Below are 13,843 nucleotides of genomic sequence, written 5' to 3'. Positions count from 1 at the left end.
GGCCCTAAATATATTATTTAAATTAATTTGAACTGTTTCACTTTACTTTTTAAAATGTAACTATCATAATTAGGTCTTTGAGGAATCACTACAGTGTCTTCCACAATGGCTGAACCAATTTACACTCCCACCAAGAGAAGTACCATTCAACCCATCAATCTCATTGCTAGGCATATACCCGAGGGAATAGAAATCATTCTATCATAAAGACACATGTATGCATGTGTTAATTACAGCACTATTCACGATAGCAAAGACATGTAATCAACCTAAATGCCATAGATGATAAAATGGATGAAGAAAAGGTGGTACATATACACTATGGAATCTATGGAATATTATGCAGCTATAAAAAAAGAATGAGATCATATCCTTTACAGGGACATGGTTAGAGCTGGAGGCCATTATCCTTAGTATACCAAAAAGGAATAGAAAACCAATTACTGCATGTTCTCACTTATATGTGAAAGCTTAATGATGACAACACATGGACACATAGAAGAGAGCAATGCACACTGGGGCCTTTCAGAAGGTGGAGGGTGGGAGAAGGGAGAGGATCAGGAAAAATAATTAATGGTTACTAGGCTTAGTACTTGGTGATGAAATAATCTGTACAACAGACCCCTATGGCACAAGTTTACCTATGTAACAAACCTGCACGTGTACCCATGAACTTAAAAGTAAAAAAAAAATTTGTTTAAAAAACGTGACTATCAGATAATTAAAATTACATTTATATAACTCACACTTAGGACTCAAATTATTTTCTATTTGATAAATATGCTCTATAGCTTGTCAGTGAGGAGAAAGATAAAGGTTAAGTTTCTAAAAACTAAGGCCAGTTAGTAGAGCCCTTGCCCTCAGTCTCAGAATCAAGGCAAACTCCAGTCTGCATAGCACAGCATTTAAAACCTCCTTTTCTGTAAACTTCCTGGAGGCAGAATCAAGGCTTGTTCCATTTACAAGTATATGCAGTGGTACCTAGATCTATGCCTGACGTATGTTGAAATTCATGAGTCTGAAATGGTGGTGGTTGAAAAAATTCAAGAACAGGGCCATGTTTGATGTTGATGGCTCTAGTGGGCAATCATTTCCATGTTTGATGAGAGGCAGAGTCACTGCTTCAGAAGGCAAGGGAAGAGGGATGCCATTTTGCTCTTGGTTAATTCTCTTGTTGTGATGTCTTAAGGTTCTGGCTTAAGCTATCCCAATTTCGTTTGTAATTTCTCCCTGCATATCTCTCTTTCTGTAGCTAGAACTCCTGATTTAAGATATCCCAGAGTATGTTACCGCATAGATTGAGACACGGTTACCAGCTCTTCAAAATGTGCTGACAACTGCTTTCATTATTCATTCATTCATTCCCTCACTCACATGTTCCTTTTAACATAAATATTTAGTACCTACTTTCCATACAGCACAGTATTAATTATTATGAGCAGATTAAAAAGGAAGTATCAGAAGTTGGTAGTATAAACTCTTTTAAGTAGAGCAGTCTCACTTGCGCATATGTTTTCTCAGTATGACTTTCATAACCCTTTTGCCATTTTGTAAACATATTCTGTACTCCCCTTTCTTGTCTTTAACTGTTATGCTGTTCTCATCACCCAATGGCCCACCATATTATCTCTATTTTGAAGACTCAATTCAAATTCTACCTTTTCTTTGAAGCCTTTTTTCTTCCTTACTTCCTCCTTCTCACCCCAACAAGATGTGATTTCTCCTCATGGGTGGGAGTTATAATAAAGGGTCCCTTGATTGAAATGTTATGGCTACCATTTTAGATAAAATTAATTGAGACATGGAAGTAATCCAGTTAATGCGTGATCTCCACTGGCTGCTTAGTAGAAAGTGTTTTCTCTCATTTAATTTTGATTTATTTTGTTTTGCCTTACTTTAGATATTCATTGAACCTCTCTTGAGTTTCCTCTGCTGTGTCTATCCTGCTGATAGGCACATTGAAATGAATGTTTTAAAAAATCCTGATAATATTGTGTGTATTTCTAGAATCTTTTGGACTACTTTCATAATTGATATCTTTCTACTGAAATTCTTCATCTATTCATGCAACTTTTTTCACTAGATCCTTGAAAATATTTAGCATAGATATATTAAAATTTATGTGTGATAATTCCAACATTGGTCAATTTCTGGGTCTAGTTCTATTGACCAGTCTTATGGTCTGGTTCTATTCTTGACAATTAGCCACATTTTCTTGTTTCTTTACATATCTAGCAATTTATGGTTAAATGCCAGACATTATGTGAAAGAACCACAGAAACTAAGGTAAATAACATTTAACCTTAGAAAGCGCATGCACCTTTGTCAGACTTGTGGGGGTTGGGTGGGAGTTAGTCTCTCTAGTATGTGGTTGACTTGAGTATGCAGTTTGTGGTGGCTTTAGTTAGATTCGTTTCACCACAGACATAAAACAATTTGAGGGCTGGAACAGAATCTTTCCTTTAGCAGGGATTGCAATCTGAGTTCCTGTAAGTCTTGTCTCCCTTGTTCTCCTCTGCATTTATTACACTTGTGCCTCTGGGGAGATGAGGGGTCCCTTTCAGCTCTCAGGTCTTTCCTCCAGCTACAGGTGGCTGCTACTTCACATTCAGTGTAAGGCCCAGAGATTTTAGAAAAAATGCATCGCTCTCAGGCTTCAGTAGGCTCTGTATGCTCTGTATGCTCTTCTACAGCAGCTGCTACCAATATTCCTTGTGAGGTCAGGAGTCCCTGGAGAGTTTCACTTGATTCTCCTGCCCTGTCCTAAAACTTCAGAAGCCTCCTTTTGGGTTTTTAACATTTTGAAGCTATTCATTTTGTCTTTATTTTTTTCTGATATCCTTCAGCACAACTTAACTGCTCCCGGCAGTAGCTACTTATATCATTTATTTTAAAATTGACAAACAATTTCATGTTCTCTCCAAATAGGGCAAAGAGAGTACAGGAAAACTATTTTGAATGTCACGGGCATTGTGTTGAGCACTTCACACACACACACACAGAGATAACTTATTTTTATAATGACAGTATTATAATAACCGGTAATATTACCAGTATTATACTGATAATAATAACAGTATTATTTTCATCATTGTGCAGATAAAAAAAAAACTAGAACTCAAAAAGGTTGAGTTCATGTATTAAAAAATAATTTTGATTTTTTGGGAGCTCATGCACTGCATACAAATTCTAGAAATACCCAATCCTATGGGCAGGCCGTGATATGCACAAAGTCAGGAGTGGGCATAGTTTAGACACAATCTGAAACTCTGTCAAACTCCCTCCTCTACCTTATAATTCTTTTAGTTGGTCACAGGCTAATTAAACCTTTTGTCTTCAAGTTTTGCCTTTTATCCAATGGGATAAGAATAGCATAATATCCTTTTCATGGAAGAAATGAGAAAATATGCAAAGTAGACCAAAAAATTCTTTCCTGTAACTTCTTTGTGTCACTCCCAGTTACTTTGTGGGACTCTCATAACACTGGCTTTGTATTAGGTGATTAGCACTCACATGTAGTGATCTGTACATATTTGGAATTCATTAGTATCACATTTGGTGTGTCTGTAGTTTGTAGTTGGTCTTTATTTGTGCTATTTTCAGAAGCAGAACATCACTATACCCGCAGCATCTGGTAATGAGTTGCTTGCAAAAAAAAAAAAAAGTGACTTTTTGCTGTGCATCTTCAAAAAAATCAATTGAGATGACTGGAATATAGATTAAAAGGATAAAGTCAAAGTTAATGTATAGCGAGGCTAATATTTTCAACATTAAATGTAAAAATGTATGGTTTGAAAGGCCAAATCGTATGAATAAATTGAGATAAGTTTAATGCTAATTGAATCAGAAACATTTGAAAAATGTGTTAACCACATGTGTACAAAAAATATATGAAATATACATATATAAATGGGAGAGAGCAATACTGGCACGATTTATAAAATAACATTGCTACACACACTATGGAATACAATGTACTCATTAAACTTTACTAGAGAATAGTCATAATGAAATCTGACATTTTTATTCATAGGCAATAGATTCAATAAGCACCATTTTGTGAAAATATACACTAATGGTCTTATTAAAAATAATGACTTTATGCTTAAGTGCCCATTGATTACTTAAAAACTCACATATAATCTGGAAGAATAATTAATAGAAGAATCATTTCAAAGTTCAATTTCCCAAATACAAAGTTTGTTTCTACATTTAGTGTAAGAGACAATATTGTCACAAACCACACAGCTGTAATCTTCAACGATTCCACTACTTCTGCTCTTTAGGTCTTCCTGAGGTGGCTGCCTCTCACGGCTTCTGCAGTAGCGTGTTGGGGCCCACATGCCAAGACAGAGCTGTGCCCTGTGAGGCCACTGAAGGCCAGACTGTGCAGGACATGTCTTCATGTGCCCTTGGGAACATTTACTTCTCAAATGGAATTAATGTTGCAGAGAGCTGTGTTTAACTCTTTCCAAATATGATCTTCCTTGACAGTCTAAAATTATTGTTTGAGAGATCCCAGATCATGCCTGACTGACTCATTCAAAGCTATCAAGAATTTCAGAGAAGTTATAAAAATTGAGGCAAATAGTAGCCCTAATAAACAGTCTGCTTATAGTCAATTTTTACCAAGAGGCCAAGTAGCCTGTATCTGTTGTGGCACTTTATCTTAGGTGACAAGAAATGCCTAACACACAAAAATTATGTTTTGCTACTATGTGCTATGCTGCTAATTTGAGAAAGAGTGAGAATAAAATCCTTTGGATATTAAAATATCATTGTGTTGGCTTTGCTACTTTAGATTCTGCACTTCCAAAAAATATCTGCCTTCATTTTGCCATTCTAAAAGTAAACAGGGAGAATCTCCCTTTGCAATCTTCTAAATGGAGATTGCATGCCTACAGGATAGCTGTGCGTGTGCTTCTATTAAAGGATGCTGTCCATGCCTGTGGCACACTGTAAGCACCATGCTCACCAAGAATCTGCCAGCCAGGAAGTTTCATTTACCCTTAGTTATCCAAAACACACATCATGAATGAGATGAGTCATCTGTGGTTATAAACCTAAAGATTGTCAGAAAATATGTAATAGTAACATTTGGGATGCCCTAAATTCCAATCAAAGCTCCTAGGAATCATTTAAAGGAGGCAGGCCTGAATGTAATTATAGCTGGTAAGGGAAGGCCTAATCCACTTTACTGTTGTCAATCTGGAAAAACAAAAGACAGCAACCAGACTTAAGGCATAAACACAGAATCCCAGAGCCATAAATTGGCAGCCTTTGCCTGGGATTGTGTAAAGGAGAGAAACACACCATGAAAGACTCAACTTTCTCATCACTGTAAAGGATTTCTCTGTGGTGGCATAGGAATGTTTTGTGAGCTTTAGACATCACATTTGGCAACTCTTTTTTTCTGAAACAAAAGGAGCTACATAAACATTATCTCTACCATTGAAAACCATCTTTTAAAAAAGGCTGATTTGATACAGACTTTCCCATTACAGTAATAAAGAACAATTATAAAAATAAACCTGTTTCATAAATAGATACACCTAAAATTATATTGCTAATAATTCTAATTCTTTTCTTTGGAACATTGTAAAAATGCTTGGGGTTTATACTTATGTCCACATGAATTACATATTTAGTAGAGAATATGTAAAAAATATTGCATCTTTTTATAATAACTATCTTTTATTCAACAAGGCCTTATGAATACTTACCGTGTACCTCTTTGTAAAGCACTAGAGACTAAGTACTGATCTTAAGAAGCTTAATAGAAATATGTGTTCAAATGGTTATAGAAAAGGTACCATAAAAGGAGGCAGGGACGTGCTGCAAATACAAAGCGTGACACACACACATACACACACCACCCAGGGTGTGAATCTCAGGAGACATCAGCAGACGCTGATCAATTTCGGCAAAAGACTGCTAGCTGGACATTGTAAACTCTAACAGGAATTCAAGAGGAAAATGTCCTTTCCACATTCAATTATTCATCCATTTCCTCACTTATTCACTTATTCAGCAAGTGTCTTTGATGGCCTACAGTATGTGAGATACCGTACTGATTTCACTGTTTCTACTGGGTGGTGGACATGCAATTAGGCACACTATCAAGAGCAAGAGAACAATTTTTTAAAGGTCTGTTGGCCTCAAGCTTCTTTTTGGTCAGTCTAAATTTCTCTCTCATCTCGGCTTTCCTCCCATGAGGATGTTCAGTGAGATGTCTTGAAAGTATCTCACGCCCCAATCAAAAGCTGAGGTGAAGCCTTGTTAACTATGGCTGGTGTGGCCTAAGCCGTTAGGGAGGGCTGTTTGTTTGTTGTTATTCTAGCTAATTTCCTGCTTTCAGTGTCGAGATAAATAAGGTAAGCAATGCGAAGGGCTGGACTAATAGCAGCCATTTGCTCCGGCTCTAGAATAAGCCTTAAGCCAAAGGAACAAAGAAGGATAGCAAAGCATACTGAAGACTGGGAAAGGCTACCCCCCCAATGGCATTTAAGTTAAAACTTATCCAAAGGAAGAGCAGAAGAAACTTGGGTAAAGAGTGGGGAAGAGGAAAGGGAATGCTGAACAAAAGGATGTCTGAGAAGGGAAAATATGGCACAACTAAAAATACCGAAGGAAGTTTACTTTAGTATGGATGAAAATCGGGGGAGGGTGCAGAAGCAGGTGGAAGATTTTAAGGAGGGAAGTGTCATTATCTAATTTTACTTTGCAAAGATCAGATTGGAAACAAATAACTGAAAGGAGGTAAAGCAGTTTTCGAGGGAGAGATGACAGTTACCTGGCTTAGAGTTGTTGCAGTAGAGATGGAAACATATGGACTTATTGAAGAGCTACCGCAGAATATCTACAGAAATTTACATTGAGAATTTTTTTTTTTAAATTTCTCATAAGGCAGAACCAGCGTAAGTGTTGGATTAGGCAGGATAATCATTTGTCTACATGTTGTAAGTTAGACATTTCTAAAGAAATTCTATCCCCAAATATGATACTCGTAATCTGCAAACCAGTGTCTGAAACACTATCATTAATGATTTATTCCTTTCGATAATTGCTATATATTATCTGTTGTCAACTAGAAGTCATCAGCATGCCCTTCTAAGCTTTATGTGCATTGCAGAAACAGCCAGAAATTACAGGTCCCAGAATCTTTTCTCTTTGTAATTCTAGGTTAGATTTTTTTTTCCAGTAAGAATAACTCACATGTCATTTAGAAGGTGAAAAAGGAGAAGCCATTATTCTCAGGACACAATTGTGCCAGATGCAAGGGCAAAGGTGAGATTCACAGTGGCTTTCCAGCGAGCTCTTAAGAATCATTCTCATCACTGCTGGAGGCTGACAGTGCAAACTTCTTAGCAGTTTCCTGGCAAGTTTTAAGAGTCACCCACATTGATGCTCGAGTCTAAAATGACCAGTTCTGGCTCCCCTGACCTTTGCTTCCGTAGCTTTTCCAAATTATGGGTTTCCACGCAAACCTATAATTCCGATATTAAACTTTTTATATCCCAGGTTCATAAAATGGCTTCTGTTTTTCTGATGGAAGTCTGATTGAAACAGGTTTCTGTACTAGAAGCATCCCCAAGGAACAGAACATTTAAAGTGGGAATCTCCAATTAGTTATTTGATCTGCTTAGATTTCAGTCATGATTGTCCCTGTCATGCAATGACAAAATAGTTGCTTAATGTATCACCTTTGCCTGGAGTCAAGTGTCTACAGAAGGTGAGGCTTGAAATCACTAAGTTCTTGTACTAATAGAACTTTATGGTACATAAAGAGTAGTGTGGATGTGATGACTGGTTCTTCCTGAACTGCAGAATTTAGAGAAAGAAAATCACAAGGTTAAAATCTTATTTATTTATTTATATCCAGCTTTACTGAGGATATAAATAGTTGACATATAAAAATTGTATATATTTAAATAAATGGTTAACATGATAAATTTTATATGTATATTTTACCTCAATAAAAAGTTTCAACTAATGTATTGAAGATCTATAACATGATGTTTTGACATACGTATACATGTGAAAGGATTGCCACAATCAGACTAATTAACATATCTGTCTCCTCACATAGTTACTTGTTTATTTTTGTGATGAGAGCATTTAAGATTTACTGTCCTAGGAAATTTCAATTTTGTAAAACAGTGTTATGAACTATAATCTCCTTGCTGTACCTTAGATTTCTAGAACTTACTCACTCTGCAAAGCTGAAAACTTGTTCCCTTTGACCACTGTCTCCCCATTTTCCCTACACCCAGCCCCTGGCAACCACCATATTGTTCTTTGCTTCTGTGATTTGACTCTTTTAGATCCCATACAGAAGTATGATCACCTAGTATTTATCTTTACCCCTGGCTTATTTCATTTAGCATAATATCCTCCACGTTCATACATGTGATCATAAATGACAGATTTTCTTCTTTGCTAAGGCTGAATAATATTCTGTGGTATATATATATCTATTTGCCACATTTTCTTTATTCATTCATCCATTGATAAAACTTTCAGGTTGATTCTATATCTTAAGTATTCTGAATAATGCTACAATGAACAAGATTGTGTGGCTATTTCTTGAATGCAATGATTTTATTTCCTTTGAATATATACCCAGAAGGAGGATTGGTGGACCATAGGGTAGTTTTATTTTTAGTTTTTTGAAGAACCTCTATACTGTTTTCCAAAATGGCTGCACCAATTTATTATACATTCCCACCTACAGTGTATAAGAGCTCCCCTTTGTTCACATCCTGGCCAACACTTAGTTTTTGTCTTTTTGATAATAGCCATTCTAACAGATGTAAAGTCTTATCTTATTGCACTTTTGATTTGCATTTCCCTGTTGAGTAGTGATATGGAACATTTTTTCATATACCTATAAATGACCATTTATATGCCTTCTTTTGAGAAATGTTGATCAGGTCCTTTGCTCATTCTTTAATTAGGTTATTTGCCTTTTTGCTATTGAGTTGTTTGAGTTCCTAATATAAAATTAGGATATTTTTCTTTATCAAATCTTTATCAAATGTATGGTTTGAAAATATTGTTTCCCCCTTCCATAGGTTGTCTCTTTAATCAGTTTTTTCTTTCCTGTGAAGAAACTTCTAAATTTGATGCAATCATATTTGTATAGTTTTGCTTTTGTCACCTGTGCTTTTAGGGTTGTATATTTTTAAAAAATAATTTCCCAGATCAATATCAAGAAGCTTTTCTTTTATGTTTTTTTTCCTAGGAATATTATAGTTTCAGGTCTTACATTGAAATTTTTAATCTATTTTGAGTTTGTTTTTGTACATGGCATAAGTGTTTACTTTCATTCTTCTATATGCATACATCTAGTTTTCCCAAAAACATTTATTGAAGAGACTGTCCTTTCTGTATTATGTAATCATGGCACCTCTTTGTGAAGGTCAATTGACTGTTAATATGTGAATTTATTTTGGGCTCTCTATTCTGTTCCATTGGTCTATATGTCTGTTTTTTTTTTTTCCAACAATATGTTTCTCCATGAAGGCCTATATATGTCTGTTTTTATGTCAGCAGCATAGTGTTTTGCTTACTATAGCTTTGTACTATATTTTGAAATTAGGTAGTGTGATGCCTCCAGCTGTGTTCTTTTTGCTCAAGATTGCTTTGGCTATAACAGGTTTTTTGTGGTTTCATATGAATTTTAATATTAATTTTTAAAAATTTCTATAAAAATGTCACTTTAATAGAGGTTGCATTAAATCACCTTGGGTATTATGAACATTTGAATACTATTAATGCTTCCTGTCTGTAAATATAGGCGAACTTTTCATTTATTTGTGTCTTCATTATCTTCTTTCATCAATGTCTTATAGCTTTCACCTTCTTGATCATATTTATATCTAAATATTTTACTCTTTGTAATGCTATTGTGAATGGATTATTTTGTTAATTTCTAGAACAGTTCATTGTGAGCATATAAAAATGCTACTGGTTTTTGCATGTTGACTTTGTATCCTGCACCTTCACTGAAATTGTAAGTTCTAACAGTTTTTCTTTTTTGGTGGGGTCTTTAGGATTTTCTATTTATAAAATCTGGTCATCTGTGCACAGAGATAATTTTACTTCTTCCTTTCCCAAAGGCATCCAAGAAAGTGGATGCCTTTCTTTTTGTTTTTTTTTTTCTTTTCTTTTCTTTTTTTTTCCTGATTGTTCTAGCTAGGATTTCCAGTACTATATTGAATAAAAGTGGTGAGAATGTATGTCCTTGTCTTGTTTCTGATCTTAGAGGGAAAATATTTAGCTTTTCACCATTGACTAAGATATTGGCTGTGGGCTTGTCATACGTAGCTTGTGGGCTCGTCACATGTAGTTTTTGTTATGTTAAAGTGCTTTCCTGATATACCTAATTTGTTGGGAGTTCTTATCACGGAAGGATGTTGAATTTTGTTAAATAATTTTTCTGCATCTATTAAAATACTCATATAATTTTTATTCCTTTTGTTAGTGTGGTGTATCACATTTATAGATTCATGTATGTTGAACTATTCTTACATCTCAAGAATAAATACCACTCAATCATGGTGTATGAACCCTTAAATGTGCTGATAATTTCAGTTTGGTAGTATTTTGTTGACCATTTTTTGTATCTATATTCATCAGAGTTATTGGCCTGTAATTGTCTTTTATTATAGTGTCCTTTGGTATCAGGGTAATGCTGGGCTTGTAAAATGAGCATGGAAGAATTCCTTTGCTTTAAGTTTTTGGAAGAGTTTGAGAAACATTGGGATTAATTCTTCTTTGAATGCTTGGTAGAGTTCATGAGTGACACAATCAGTTTCTGAATTTTCATTTTGGGGAGGTTTTTAACTACTGATTCAATATTCTTACTCATTATTGATCTGTTTAGATTTTATATTTTCTCATGATTCAGTGTTGGTAGGTTGTATGTTTCAAGGAATCTGTCTGTTTCTCCAGGTTATCCAATTCGGCAATGTATAATTGTTCATAGTGGTCTCTTGTATCTGTTGTATTTATTGGCATCAGTTGTGATATCTTCTCTTTCATTTATAATTTTATTTATTTGAGTCTTACATCTTTTTTCTTACTCTTGCTAAATGTTTGTCAATTTTGTTTACTTTTTCAAGAAAACAAGCCTTAGTTTCATTTCTATTGTTTTTCTATTTTATTTCTGTTTGATCTTCCTTATTTACTTTTTTTCTAATAACTCTAGGCTTACTTTGTTCTTTTTCATTTTGTGAAGTGTAATTTTAGGTTTTCTTATTTGAGCTCTTTATTTTCCCTTATTGTAGGCACTATTTCTGTAAACTTTCCTTTTTAAACTGCCTTTACTGCATCTCCTAAAGCTTATGTTGTCTTTCCAATTTTATTTTTCCCAAAATATTTTTTGATTGCCTTCTTGATTTCTTCTTTGAATGGTTGGTCATTTATGAGTGTGTTGTTTTAATTTCCAAATATTCAAAGATTTGTAAATGTTCCAATTTTTCTTCCATCATTGATTTTTTAGTTCACATTATTGTGATCAGAAAATGTATTTGATGTGATTCTCATTTTTACAAATTTGTTCATACTTGTTTTGTGGCCTAACACAAGGTCTGGAAAAAAAGGTGTAGTCTACTGTTGTTTAAAGGAAAACTCTGAATATGTTTGTTAGGTCCATTTGGTTTATAGTTTTGTTCAAATCTTCTGTTTCCTTATTGATTGTTTTCCCCTGGATGATTTATCTGGTCCTGACAGTGGGTACTGAAGTTCTCTACTATTATTGCTATCAACTTTCCCCTTACATTTTGCTAATATTTGCTGAACATAGTTAGGTGCTACAATGTTGGGTGCAGACATATTTACAGCTGTTATATCCTCTTGATAAAGTGACTCCTTTACCATTATATAACGACTTCCTTTGTATCAAGTGAATGCTTTTGACTTAAAGCCTATTTTGTCTAAGTATAGTGACATGCTTGTTCTCTTTGTTACATTTGAATAAGATGTCTTTTCCCATCCCTTCACTTTCAGCTTGTGTGTATTCTTAAAGCTAAAGTATTTCTCGTAGGCAACATACATAGTTGAATATTGCTTTTTCACCTGTTCAGCCAGTTTATGCCTTTTGATTAGAGAAATAATCCATTTACATTTAAGATAATTATTGATGGTTACATTTAAAGTAATTAAATGGTAATTTATCAATAAGTAACAATAGTAATTTTTCCAATAATTACTTGAAATGTAAATATAAATGGATTTACATTTAAAGTGATTATTGATAAATTACTATTGCCGTTTTGTTCATTGTTTTCTGATAGCCATTTCTCTGTTCCTGTCTTCCCTTATTGGCCTCTTTTTGTGATTTAACTTTTTATTTTTGCAATTGCATGCTTTAATTCCTTTTTCTTTGAGTGTGTTTTCTACAGGTTTTCTTTCTGTAGCTGCTGTGGGGTTTATATAAAACATTTTATAGTTATTATAGTCTATTTTAAGCTGATAACTTCAACTGCATTTAAAACCTCTACACTTTATATTTTCTTCTCCCCACATTTCATGTCATTGGATGTCATAATTTATATCTTTTTGTATTATGTATCCATTAACAAATTATTGTAGCTATACTTCTTAACATTTTTGTTTTTTAACTTTTATACAAGTTAAAAGTAATCCACACATGTCCAATACAGAATTAGAACATTCTTAATGTGATTCTATTCTTAACTTTACAATGAGTTTTATTTATTAATGTCCAACATTTATTTTAGGTTCAGTGGGTACATGTGCATTTTTGTTACATGAGTAAGTTGCATGTCATGGGGATTTTGTGCACTGATAATTTTCTTTGCAAGCTTGCTAGCATCTGTTGCTTTTTGACTTTTTAATAATAGTTACTCTGATTGGTGTAAGAAGTTATCTCATTGTGGTTTTGATTTGCATTTCTCTAATTATTACTGATATTGAGCATTTTTCATATGTCTTGTTGGCTGTGCTTATGTTTCTTTTGAGAAGTGTATGTTCGTGCTCATGTTCTTTGCCCACTTTTTATTGGGGTCGTTTGTTGATTTGTTTAAGTTCCTTGTAGATTCTAGATAAGAGACCTTTGTCAGATGCATAGGTTGCAAATATTTTTCTCCCATTCTTTACATAGTCTGTTTACTCTGTTAATAGTTTTTGTTTTGTTTTGTCTTGTTTTTTTTTAATTACTTGGCCCTGCTCAAGCAGGACTTCAAAAAATTTGCTAACTAACTCCATCTGTTCCTTTTCATGAAAACCTTTAATAAAAGGCAACAGATTTATTCACTCTGAAGAGAAACCAGAAAAATAGTTTCTTATGCCATGCATAAATTTAATTAGGTCTCACTTGTCAATTTTTGTTTTTGTTACAATCACTTTTGGAGTTTTTGTTATGAAATCTTTGCCAATTCTATGTCCAGAATGGTATCTCCTATGTTTTCTTCAAGGGTTTTTATAGTTTTAGGTTTTACATTTGAATCTTTAATCTATCTTGAGTTGATTTTTTTACATAGTGAAATAAAGTGGTCCAGTTTTAATTTTCTGCATATCTTATTCCAGGATCATTTATTGAATAGGGAATCCTTTCCCCATTGCTTATTTTTGTCAACTTTGTTAAAGATCAGATGGTTGTAGGCATGCAGCTTTATTTCTGTGCTGACTTATTCCATTGGTCTATGTGTTTGTTTTTGTACCAGTACCATGATGTTTTGGTTACTATAGCCTTGTAGTATAGTTTGAAGTTGGATAGTGTAATGCTTCTGGCTTTTCTTTCCCATTAAGGATTGTTTTGAGTATTTAAGCTCTTTCTAGGTTCTGTATATATTTTAGAAGAGTTTTTTTCTAATGC

At 34.2% G+C, this 13,843-nt stretch overlaps 1 non-coding gene across 1 annotated transcript; it reads right to left on the bottom strand.

The window, feature by feature from the left end:
• Positions 1-13,187: 13,187 nt before the first annotated feature.
• On the bottom strand, positions 13,188-13,302 carry LOC119472089. Its single transcript, XR_005201198.1, has one exon. It is a non-coding gene; the product is annotated as a U5 spliceosomal RNA (small nuclear RNA).
• Positions 13,303-13,843: the final 541 nt, after the last annotated feature.

Source organism: Cebus imitator, unplaced genomic scaffold, assembly GCF_001604975.1.
Source record: "Cebus imitator isolate Cc_AM_T3 unplaced genomic scaffold, Cebus_imitator-1.0 Scaffold84, whole genome shotgun sequence".
Taxonomy (NCBI): domain Eukaryota; kingdom Metazoa; phylum Chordata; class Mammalia; order Primates; family Cebidae; genus Cebus; species Cebus imitator.
This window is presented reverse-complemented; position numbering and strand designations above follow the sequence as displayed.